This window comes from Lissotriton vulgaris, chromosome 7, assembly GCF_964263255.1.
Source record: "Lissotriton vulgaris chromosome 7, aLisVul1.2, whole genome shotgun sequence".
NCBI lineage: Eukaryota > Metazoa > Chordata > Amphibia > Caudata > Salamandridae > Lissotriton > Lissotriton vulgaris.
Genome location: NC_141695.1, coordinates 594,140,821 through 594,153,106, shown reverse-complemented (window position 1 = coordinate 594,153,106; position 12,286 = coordinate 594,140,821). Strand labels below are relative to the sequence as shown.

General features: G+C 48.4%; 1 protein-coding gene across 1 annotated transcript in view; it reads right to left on the bottom strand.

Annotated features, from left to right (window-relative positions):
- The window catches only part of QRICH2 (glutamine rich 2), a 433,653-nt gene that overhangs the window by 164,778 nt on the left and 256,589 nt on the right, over nt 1-12,286 (bottom strand). The window lies entirely within an intron of this gene.

The window sequence follows — 12,286 nt, the reverse complement described above, 5'->3', positions numbered from 1 at the left end:
GACAGGAACCATCATCACAGCGGTTTCTGTCATTGAGGCCAAGGTTTAATAGACAGTACTCTTAAAATGATGGTACCATCCGTCAAGCTTTTTTTTCTTTTACTTGTTTTTGTTTTTTCAAAAACAAAATCCCAAAGTGAGATTAAACTAACAACCCCATAATATGGGGGTTTTCTCTCATGATGTGGGAGTCATTTAAATGTTTTTAATGTCAATTACCACCTGATTTTTCACAGTGGTATGGGAGAGTGAAAACTAGCCATTCGACAGCCCATTTTAAATCAGACTGGCAGTCGAATGGCCAGACCTTCAAAGGACCTCAGTCCATTGGGCTTTCGGCGGAGTATGTCTGCAATGGAGACGGATGTACTTAAGAGTCCACCCATCTGTAAATCAGGCAGGTGGATCTTCTGATTGCTGACGACGATATTCTGTCGTTGTGGCAATGAAGTAACTCTCTGCCAAACTCTAAATTAGCCCCACCTGTCTATGGGGATTAAGGTTCTGATTTAGAGTTCAGTGGATGGGCTACGCCATCATAAAGGTGCCAGATATCCCATCTGCTGATTCAGAGTTGGTGGTGGGCTACTCCATCATAAAAGTGACAGATATCCCGTCTGCTATATCACAAGTACATTATATCAAATGGCACTTGTGATAAGAAGGTCAGGATATCCATCACATTGTGATGGAGCAAACCATCCTACAAACTCTAAATCGGCCCTAAATTCCGTATGCTCTGGAAATAGGCCCCTTTGGGGAAGCAGGAAATGGAACAATTCCATGCAATTCCATGCAATCTGCCATCTACTGGCACTGTTCACACCAAGTTGTGTAAGATACGTTTGCAGTTCTCTCAAGACTTCTGCACTTTTGTTTGGATCCATGTGCCATAAAACACTGAAAATAGTTCTGCTAACAGAATCCTTGCCTCTGCAAGGATGGTTCTCACTCCGCCGTCGTGAATCAAGCATGTACACACCTTTTAGGTCTCGCGTGCGTTGCAGGGCAGAGCCCTGCTCTGCCTCCGCGAGAGATTTTGTAAAAGAGGATTTTCAGAAGAGGGCTTTAAGCCCGCCCTTCATTCCCATTGGCAGGCGTCACCGTTTATGTTAAACGGCAGCCTGCCATTGGAAATTAGGTGTTTTGGTTGCCTTCCTTTGGCTTGAGATCTGGACTGGTGGCCTGCTTCACGGCTGTCATCAAGTACTTTCTTATCTTTATGGGGCCATGTGTGTATACACATGGCCCCATAAAGATAAGAGATCCCAATGCTCCGGCTGCAGCTCGGGACCGCGCTTGTTAGGTCTCGGCTAGCGAAGGCTGCGCTTGCGCAGCATCGCAGGCGAGAATTTATGTTTTAGAGTTGGGGGCTTAAACCCGCCCCTCTTCTCCATTGGCTGGCTTCCGAAATGGAGGCCAGCCATTGGAGGAGAGGGGCGTCACTCCGTTTAAGCCCCGGCTTTCGGAATCGGGTCGTCTATTTTCTCTTCTTACTTGTTTTCTTTCTCTCCTCTTCCAATTGGCTGGAATTTTACATTCCAGCCAATGGGAAGAGGAGAGAACGAAAATCACGCCCCAGAATCCGAAAATGTCGGCGCTTTGCTGAAGCCATTTCTGCCCGACCGCCGCCGGAAGAAGTAGAGAAGCTGCCGAGTCCTCTGGTGAGTGTTCGCTTTCTTGCCTCTGTTCCCTGATTGTGCCCGTTTTCTTGCCTCTGTTCCCTCGTGATTGTTTTTCTGGCGTCTGTTCCCTCGTTGTGTGTCTGTTCCCTCGGTGTGCTTGCTTTCTTGCCCCCTCTGTGTGCTTGCTTTCCGGCTCCCTCAGTGTGCTTGTTTTCCGGCCCCCTCTGTGTGCTTGTTTCCGGCCCACTCAGTGTGCTTGCTTTCACGCCTCCTCGGTGTGCTTGCTTTCTGGCCCCCTCCGTGTTCTTTCTTTTCGGCCCACTGTGCTTGCTTTCCGGCCCCCTTGGTGTGCTTGCTTTTCGGCCCCCTCGTGTGCTTGCTTTCCTGCCCCCTCGGTGTGCTTGCTTTCCGGCCCACTCGGTGTGCTTGATTTCCGGTCGCTACATGCTGACACAGGCTGCGGAGGGGATTCCTCACACCGGGGCAGGGCAGAGGAGACCGTAGCCCATCCCTGAGAGGAGATAGAGCAGGGAGCGCCCACAGGCCAGATTCCAAGGGGAAGTGAGGTAGCGGGAGATAGGGGCAAAAGAGGGGGCTCCGAGCAGGAGGGCAGAGATAGAGGCAGGACAGGCTGGAATCTACAGGAGGGGTTGGGGGTGTCCAGCCACCAAGGGAGGCGGACAGCACACCCAGCCGAAGAAACACACCCATCCCGTCAGCTCAGCGAGAACTGCCCTCGAAAACCCCTGGCATCAATCAGCCCTCCTCGAAGCACTCCCGAAGCCCTCCTGGCACTACCGCCCGCATCGACAACCTGTCGAGTCCCTGGAAGCCCCATTGAAAATTTCCTTGCAACACCTCACTGAGCCCCCTCCCACTCCCCTGCAGCCCTCCCTGCCCCGGTCTGCTGCCTCTAGGACAAAGCGCTGTATGAACCGGTGGTCCTCGGCTTCCGAGCCCGGACCCCCAGCGCCTGCACCAGCCGCAAGGAGAAGCGCAAGCCTGAAAACACCGCATTAGATACAGAGAGGAGGAGAAGATGCGACTCTTCCTGTGCGTGTCCTGTGTGCTGGGTTCAGTATATCGTTATACACTTGCCACATTTGCATAGTTGTTAATGTCGCATAGCTGGTAACGTTTCGTACTATAAGAGGATCCTTGCTGCAGTTGCATATTTGGTACAGTCATAAAGTTGAAACATATGGTACAGGTATAGTCGGTGAGGTTGATTATCTGGTACCGTCACATACACAGGCGCTGGAAGTAATTGTGCGGGGTGAAGCGGCAGAGTTCAGCAGGAGAAAGAGCAGTAAGGAATTCTGTGCATTCTGCCTTTATGTCACATCTGTGCTTCACGAAATACAGACGTCAAAGGTCAGGCAATGTCTTCTGACAAACTGCTGCTTATTCATGTAACAAAAAAAACTGACGTGTGCCTTTCTCTCTCTGACTGCAAACTGAGAGGTTTCGTAAAAGTGACCTGTGTGACAATCTTGTATTGTTACAGGGAGTGCTGGGAAAGGCTATAGGAATTCAATTGTGTTCTAACAGAACAAAATATAAATATCTGTGTATGCACCATAAACATTTCAAAATATATCAGCAATTCCGAAAGCACAAATTAAGCACATTGCTTGTCATTCTAAAGTTTGGTGCAAACAAAGACGTTATTGGGATCAAAACAAATCCAGACACTTCACTCGGTGATGCACACATGATAAATATTTCTTGAACCCCGATTTCTACACATGTGCTACACTTGTATTTTTTGTGCGACCCTTGGACAGGGATATAGCATTGGTAGCAACACCCCCTCTCTGCGCATTGTTCCAGCACCGCTGGTAACATAGTTTACCACCCTAAATTGTTGGCACATTGGGGAGAAGATCGGGGCTGGCGGAGTTGGGGATTCTGCCTCTGCTTGCACCAGACTCTGTGATCCAGATGTGTGGAAGGAGGTCTCACCGTGGTCGCCTTTCACCTGGTGGAGGTGGGAGGGAGCATGGGGCACAGGTTAAATGCATGGTACAGACAGTCACATGCTATAGTTGTTCATCTGGAGCAGTCGCACAGGTGAAACATACAGTTGAGTTATGTGCTGGGTTCCAGTTGATTAGCTGTTTTTTTGCTTCGTCTGTAGTCCTATGTAGTTGGTGCTGTAAGTAGAAACCGGTCCTCGGAAGCTTGTTTCCGGTCCAGGGAAGACATGGCTTGGCAGTTCGCGCATGACTGTTCCCATGAGGCACAGGGTCAGACTGATTTGCATATAGCCATGTCTGAACTGGGGTGGCAGAGTGGGCTAAAGAACGGTGATGGATTAAACCCAGATCTGTTGACTGGGTGTGAGTGTTTGATTGATTCAGATACTTCGTCCATCACCACCCCCTTTTGTACCGTAAGTAGAAAGAAGGCATGTGGCACGTGAGAGTGGATGTTCTAGCTCTGTCTGTCCAGACTCTATGGTCCTTAAATGTGGGTGGGGGTCTCTGAGTGTTCGCCCCTCTCCAGGTGGAGGTGGGAGTAGGCAGAAAGCATTGGTTATTCCACAGAGCAGGTGTGTGCGTGTGGCTTTCTGTGTGTGTGGCTCTGTGTCCGCTAATACTCTCTACTACACTCTAATGCTCACCTATTTAAGTTTAAAAAAAAATAATAATAATTTCATTTGCAATGCCAATAGCTCTAACTTTAACAAAGCCGAGGCCATTGCATTCTAAATGCTTGTTTTTTAATTCCTGGTGAGTTATAAAGAACCAGTCGGGGCTCGATGACTGAACACAGCAGAGACGCTCTTGCTCTGTGGCAAAGATCGCTTAAAAATATGGCGTTTGCTGCCCACCTAGTAGAGTTTGTTTATCCAGGAGGCTTTCCTTTTACAGCGATATGGCTTATGGAGGTGTATTGTGGGTAAGAGGATGCTGGGCGGTTTCAAGAAGATGCGCCGTTTGCTCTGTCAGGGCCAACTGTGTGAAGAATTTAATGTGCTCTTACGGTGGCATCACTTAGTTCGCCAACAATATCGCGTTGTTGCTGTGGTGCAGCGGCACCAGCTCTCTTCGGATCTTCCCTCCAGGTGCCCTGGCAGGAGCAGAGAGGGATCGCTTGGATCTTGGATCCTCATGTACCCTTCTCTCCTACGGATGACTGTCAGCGTGAACCAACAGCACCAGGGAAAGGCAGGCTTTACAATCTAATGGGAGCCGGTGTACCACTCCCCTTTCCAGAAGATGACAGTGAGGTCAGCAAACCACGTCACTGCAGGGCAGGCTGGTGTTTGTTGGTTCTGGCGATTCTGTGAGGTCAGGATCTGGTTCCGAGTAGGCAGCCAGGGCTGTGTTGGAGTGTCTTTGCAGTGACCCCACCCCTCTGACCCCTGCCTTGACCTGGGGAAGAGATCCCGAGTCCAGGGTGGGGGCAGCGATGTCTGCACTAGAGACCTGTCCAAAGTCAGGGACCGCGTGACAGCCCTCTTCCGGTCCATACATGCACCGCGAAGGCCCGTTCGGTCCCTGCAGGAGGGATCAATATTGCACTTAGATTTGCTTTCACCTCTGTTGTTATGGAGCACGTGGTGTACAGCAGTATTCAAGAGCGGGGAAGTTGCTATTCCACAGCCGGGCAGTACAACACACCGCGTGACGTGTGCTTTGACTTCAAACGAACCTGGGGTGGCACAGGTGACCCGCTGGTCTGTTTGTGCTCAGTGGTCAGCCGTTGCTTTGGGCGGTCTGTCGGAGGGCAGTGGCGTGAGCTCCCCCACAATGGCGTACATTGTTTTTGTGAGTAAGGCATGGATGAGGCTGGAAAGTGGGGCTATGTAGGCATTGAACAGAGTGTGGTGGCATCATAGCATTCTGACGCTGCACTTGAGCTGCTTCAGAGTGATAAGTAGAAGGGAGAAGGTTGATAACATGGGAGTTAAAAGTGAGATGTGGTGAGGAAGATGGTGTAATCACAAAAACGAGGTCACATTTCACAGAAGTCGGTTCTCAGTCCTACCTTTTCATTCCAAAGTCCACCTGAAGTGGAAGAGTCATTGGGAACGTAAAACGATGACCCACCCTCCCCAGGGCTTTAAGTGGCCCGGGTGGCACCAGCTGTTTTTTAAAGGGCGCCTCGAAACAGGTCTCTATTGGGATCTGTTTTATGCCCTGCCACAGGCGGTCCGTTTTTTACCGGACTGCAGTGACAGCAGGCACATCAATGCACGCATGCTCACACTGCTCAATTTTCACTAGTGGAGAAGTTACGGCATGACGTCATGCCAGGTGAGTGTTGTATGGGAAAGGGAAATCCTTTAAAGAGAGTCAATTTCTCTCTGGTTTTCCCTTCTCTTTTTGAAACTCAGTAGCAGCAACATTGTCGAGTTGTCACCACGGCTTTAAGTGGAAGCTTTTTAAAATATTATATAGAAGACATAATTGGTGCTTATTTATCTTATGCAACTAGCAACTATTGACAAACCCAATATGTGAGAAAGTGCCCTGTTTCTTGCATGGTATGCCCCCACTTTTTGCTGAATTGCTGATGTACTTTGACTGAGTGTGCCCTCGGCTCCTGCCAATCTGGTACCCAGGGCCTGTGTTCCTTCCCTAAAACTGCATTGAAGCCCAAACCTAATTGGCATCTCTGCCCACATGGCAGTCCCTGGTAAATTGTACCCTAGGTACCCAGGGCACTGTGACCAGATGAGGTCCCTAAGGGCTGCAACACTTATTGTGGCACCCTTAGAGGCCCTGTGCCCTGACACACACACACACTGCCTTGGCAGGCTGCGTGTCTTGATGCTGAACAAACCAAAATGTTTACATGCCCACAAAACATGGCCCTGGCATACATCAGTCACCCCTCTAGCTGGGTACCCGATGCCAGTGGTGAGGGTACAGGTGCATGAGCCCTGTGCCCCTACAGTGCCCAGGTCCATTCCTGGGCACTGTAAGTGCAGTGCTGCCATTAAGAGTATATTGTGCTGAGAGGTTGTCATTACGAACTCCACAGCACCATAATGGGTACACTGAAGACTGAGAAGTTTGGTATCAAACTTCTCAGCACATTAAACCCACACTGTTGCCAGTGTGGGATTTCATGTAAAATGCACAATAGAGGGCATCTTAGAGATGCCCCCTGAAACTAACCCACAATCCACGTCCTGACTGAGAGACTACCTAGGTTGCCACCCAGCAGACATGTTGCTGGACCTCCGGGTCGAGAGCCTTTCACTCTCGGGGACCTGCCACAATGCACATCCTGGGGCGAGGTGCTAGGCCTCCTCCCCCAGGATGGGCAGGGGAAGCTTTAAAGGCATACCGCCTTTGTGAGCTTCCCCAGACCACTTTCTGTACTAAGCAACTGGCCCCCACTGGTTCTGACCCCCACTCTGGCGGGAAGATCGTCGGGAAAACCAAAGTGAGGAAAGGGGGTGTGCCAGCCTCTGCCAACCCCATCCCTCAGTTGGGGGAAGCGAGGTGAAGCACAACTCCGGGCTCTCGCCGTCTTGAGGATGGGGAGCCCTACCCAATCAGGACTAGGCTCCTGCCCCCTCCCACTGGAGAGTGGCAGGATAGAGGGTGTACCCACCCTAGGGAAGGGACCCATTGGGCCCTGACCTTTACCTACCTGTAACGCCCATAAAAATTTAGTATTTAGGGGCACCCTTCCTCAGATCCAGATTCCGAAACTACAAGTAGAACAAGAAGAAAGAAGACCTGCTGTGCAGCTGCTAACAAGAGGACGACACCAACTGACTTGGCCCCAGCCTGTTGGCCCTCGAACCTGCTCCTGCTAAACCCTGTTGTCTCCAGTGGTCAGCAACCTCAAAAACCCCGAAGGACCTGACTGCCTTGCTTAACTAAGGACTGGGACTCCCACGAGCAGTGGTTCTGCTCAAACATCTGTAGCTCCTGGTGCCATCCAGGAACCATGAATCCATCTCACTCTGCACCCGCTGAGCCCGGCCTGTCCCCGAGTGAACGAAGACCACAAGGACGTCCCCCCGGCGACTATGACCAAGAATCTAGCACCCAAGGACTCCCCTCGACGCTCCTGAGGACTCCTCCAGCCTCAACACCAGGGACCCCTCCAATCGCTATCAGCAGTGGGTAAGATTTCCCGATGCCTAAAGACACTCCTGCACCCGGCGCCCCACGGCCCCCTGTGCCCAACTCCTGGGTGTCTACCCAACCTACAGCTTTCCAACTTACCCCTCAAAGTGGTGGTCGCACCTGAAGAATCTCCATGCCCGAGCTTGCAGCCTTTGTTCGTCTTGCAGCTTTACCATTGAAGTCCACTGAAGTCCATTGGGCACCCAACAGCCCAAAAGCACCGTGCACCCAGCCGCCCCAGTGCCACTGGAGGTGCACCAACTGTTCTGATCTACTTCCCCACTTGCCCTGAGTAAGTGACCTGGAGCTTCGCTCCCACAGCCGCGTGGCTTGCCTGCTAGCAGCCACCAACCAAAGGCCCCCTACCCGCCGTAGGCTAACATTGGGCCTAGTCTCTCTGCACCCGGCTGCCCCTGTGCCACTGAGGGTGTAACTACTGTACCAACCTGAACCTGGGAGACCCCTGAGTCTTGCCCCAGAACCTTAACTCTGCCAGTCGAGTACTTACCTGCAAGCCGATAACTTACATTTTCTCCATAGGGTAACATTGACTGGTTTTCACTTGGAAATGTTGAGTTTTGAAACTTTATTCATCCAATCAACGAAAATGAAATTATGCACCTGTTACCATGAGAGATCCCCGTGCTGGATCTAGGTACCTAGCACTGACCAGAAAAAGTATTTACAACTGTGATTTTCCGATAACCTAATTTTCCTCCGTAGGATAACATTGCCTGGTTTTTGCCAGAAATTCTTCTGTGTCCATTTTTGCAACTTACAAATATTCCTTAATCACCTGTATAACAAAAACTATTTCTTTCAACTGTTTTCAGGAGATGCACCAGGGCTGAATCCAGAATCCAGCCCTGAGTAAAAAAAACATTGGTAAAGTAAATGTTATTGCAGTTTGCTTAAAATTCCCATTGAACTCAATGTTATAATTGTGTTAAGATTGTGTTGCATATTGCAACCCCTGTATCTATTGCATTCAAAAGTCTACTGCTCCTTGAAAGCATTCAACTGTAGCATCTCATTCTGAGAACGTATGTTTATACCAACCTGTGGTTCTAAAATAAAACAGCATATTTTTTATATACAACACAATTAGCCTAGAGTTAGCCTAGAGTTCAATTCTTGAGTGTGTGAGACCATTTTCTGACTGAGTGTGTACATCAAATGCTTTACACTGTCCTCTGATACTGCCTTACTGCTCGACCAAGCTACCACTTTAGAGAGTAAGGTTATATCTAACTTTAACCTCTGCCAAACCTCTGGGGACTGTGGACTCTGTATACACTGTACCTTACTTTGGTGCAGTATATACAGAGCTACTTTCTTACACAATAGTCCTGTTTTTTTTTTAGGTATAATGTTACTTGTATCATATATCTGGATGCAATTACAGAAACAGTAAAATACAAGTAAGGCGGCACATTTTGCTAAACTCAGATGTTTTGCTTGTTTTTAAACCACACCCTTAATAACATTGGCCGCGCTCCTTTAAGAGTCTCCCCACCCCAAAATGTGAAGAAGTCCCTGAGTCTCCCATATCTCGTAGATATTATTTGGCCTGGGGTAGCATAGGGCCCCTCTAACGGGTTGACTTCCCCATCACGCCGCAGGGGCCTGTGTTACACCGCTGAGGCATTATTCTCCCTGGCACCGCACTTATTCAGGGCCCAGCATAGGGCTATAAACGCCTTCCCTATTTATTCATGGCGGGTAAACATGCCTTAAACCACTAGGTGGCGCCAGATACTAACATGTGGTCCCAGGCCCGCTAAAGCTTCCGCTATGGGTAAGGTCTGGGGCCGGTCATATGGGGCCTCATTTATGAAAGACTTGCGCCACCGGTGCGTCAGTTTTTTCCATGTTAAAAGTGACCCACCGGCAGCGCAAGGCCTTCATAAATAAGGCCCAAGGTTTTTAACTCGATTCTTAGCAAAGCCGGTCCGCAGTGCAGGAGCGATGTGTTCTGGCTGATTCAGTCCCGGGGCGAGGGAGGCCCACTGGGCAGCCCCGCCTCGTGGAGGAGACGGCCCGTGTCGGAGGACCCCCACTAGAGGGATGTGTCTAAGATGTCATAAGCGGGGCTCGCTGCTGATGACAGCAGTCTCACAGCTTGTCAACAATCACAGGCACCTTGACCAGCAGGCCGCTCCCCAGCTGCGCCTTCTGCCTCTCCTTGGAGACACTTTGAGGAGCCTCGGATTAGGCGGTAACTATTTGTCTGCACTTTAATAACATCTTTAATCTGGCGCCACAAAGTTCTATCGGCGTCGTTGAAATGTGAGCGCTATATGAACAAAATACTTTTTCATCTATGTTCTTTGCGAATTGGGTTATACTTTATATCTTAAAGTTTAGTTAGAAAATCTATGGAACTGGAGGTTCCTGTTTTCCTCTTCAGGTGGGTTTAATATAAATTGCAGTTTAACCGCCGTTTGTCCTTGGGTCCTCAACAACACTCAGAATGCCAGGAAGTATGCGAGGTGTCAAGCAGGCACACACGAATTATTTTTGTGAATTGTTGCTAGCTCGGAGGGTCAGCACTGCAGCTTCTTACTGCAGTGGTTTGGGGTGTACCACGTGGAGCAGTCGGGACCTGTCATTGTGGCATATGTGTTGATACCTGCTTAATATGTGGATGAAGAGTTATCAAACGATGCTGTTTGCATTCGTTTCGAGATTCCCGTGAGTAATAAAAACACGCATTAAAAATGCAATAGGTCTTGCCTTTCATTAAGTTAAAGCCATTTGCTTTGCTACACAATACCATTAGCAAAGCAAATGACTTTAACTTAATCAAAGGCGAGACCTATTGCATTTTCAATGCATGTTTGATCTATGACACTTACTGCCACCATTCTGCTGGAAAACCAAAGCCCTGGTACCTCGATGTCTTATTCATCACTGCCTCATCCTGGATCTACATTTGATCCTGACATTGCCCTTGAGTCTACTCCAGGCGCATTCTCTAATACAGAAAGTGGATTACAGTGCAAGACAAACACACGATTTACATACAAACATAGATCAGGCTCAGTAGCAATAAGGGCAGATTTTGTTTTCAAATGTTCCTATATTTCTAGTTCTTGATTTATTTTTTGACTACTTGTGTCACCACAAATTGGATTCCAACAATTTGTAGCAAGATGCTACTGGTACAGGGAGCAGGCCAAGCATTTTGTAGGAATAAATCCGATTTGACCACTTTCCTAAAAGTTAAGAGAGTGGCCACACATTCAACATCCAGAGGAAGGGGTATCCACGTTTTAGAGCACATTACAAAATTAGCAGACAGAATACAGCACAAGAGTTTAAATGTTATTTTGTGTTCTACAGACAACAAATTCAGCATCTCTCTAATATGCAGGTACCATTTAAGGGTGGAAATGAAACGTCAGCCAAAAACAAAAGTTATCCTGTCCACTCTTATCTGGACTATCTCGCCTGGTTTAGAGCTTCCCGGAAACATGTTTTTAACATTGCACAGGCATTCCCTATGCGTTTGCCACAAATGGACCTCAGCTTAAGAGGTCTGTCCGTGGACATAAGTAACAGCAGCCCCCTGTGCTCCCATGGCACCCCATGTCATCTCTGTTTGTTTTTCCGAGATGCAACTTCTAACATAAAGGTGGAAGCTCCTTCAAGGAAAAAGACCTCTGACGTGTTCGTCATCTACACAAGTCCTATTTCGCAAACAAGGCATTTTCACAAGAACTTTCCTATGCCATCTATTGGGCCACATACTGCAACTATGAAGAGAAATAGCAGATTTAGAGACCTGGAACACTCAGGCCAACCTTTAGTTCCTCCCTAGAGAAAAGGGCATTAAGGGCCATCTGTATGAACACGTTTTCCCACAGACACAGAATGGGTAAAACCCTTTGATGCATCTGGCCCTGTTTGTTATTTAAAAACGGAAACCACAGATCCCCAAAGAGAGCAAATCAATCTACGCAGTTTGCCATCACTGAGCTGTTCATCTCTGTTCTATATTTGGTTATGCGTGGATCCTTTTTTTCCTGAAAGCACGCAGAGCAAAGGCTAATGTTTGAGTAACAGCACTGTAATCACCTACAGTACAGGATTTAGGAATTTGACAACTGAGCTTTTATATCCTTATATTTTCAGTGATCGTGGGCTTAAAACATCTAAGTAGACGTCATAAAATTCAATCAACATCCTTTCAGGACTCTTCTTTCTTCCAATCTCACTGAGTATCACATTCATCTCGTTCAATTTTAGTGACATCTCTAAGTCCGCTCTTTGTGTTCAAGCAAGGCAGAGAAAATGGTGTTTCTCAAAAAATGTGTCAATATGCTCTGGATGGAATAACTGGGCTGATGGTATAGTGGTGATACTATACAGGAACATTGCATTGATCTGAATTTGCAAGGGGACGAATGAACCATGTCCACCGACAGTGATGATTATTCTCTTATTGACACTACACAGTAACCAGTTGAGAACTCTAATGAGTTAATCACTCTCATGATGTTGCCTAAAGGTGTAGGTGCAGCAGTCCAGGCAACATATTCGGTTCCATATCATGGTGTT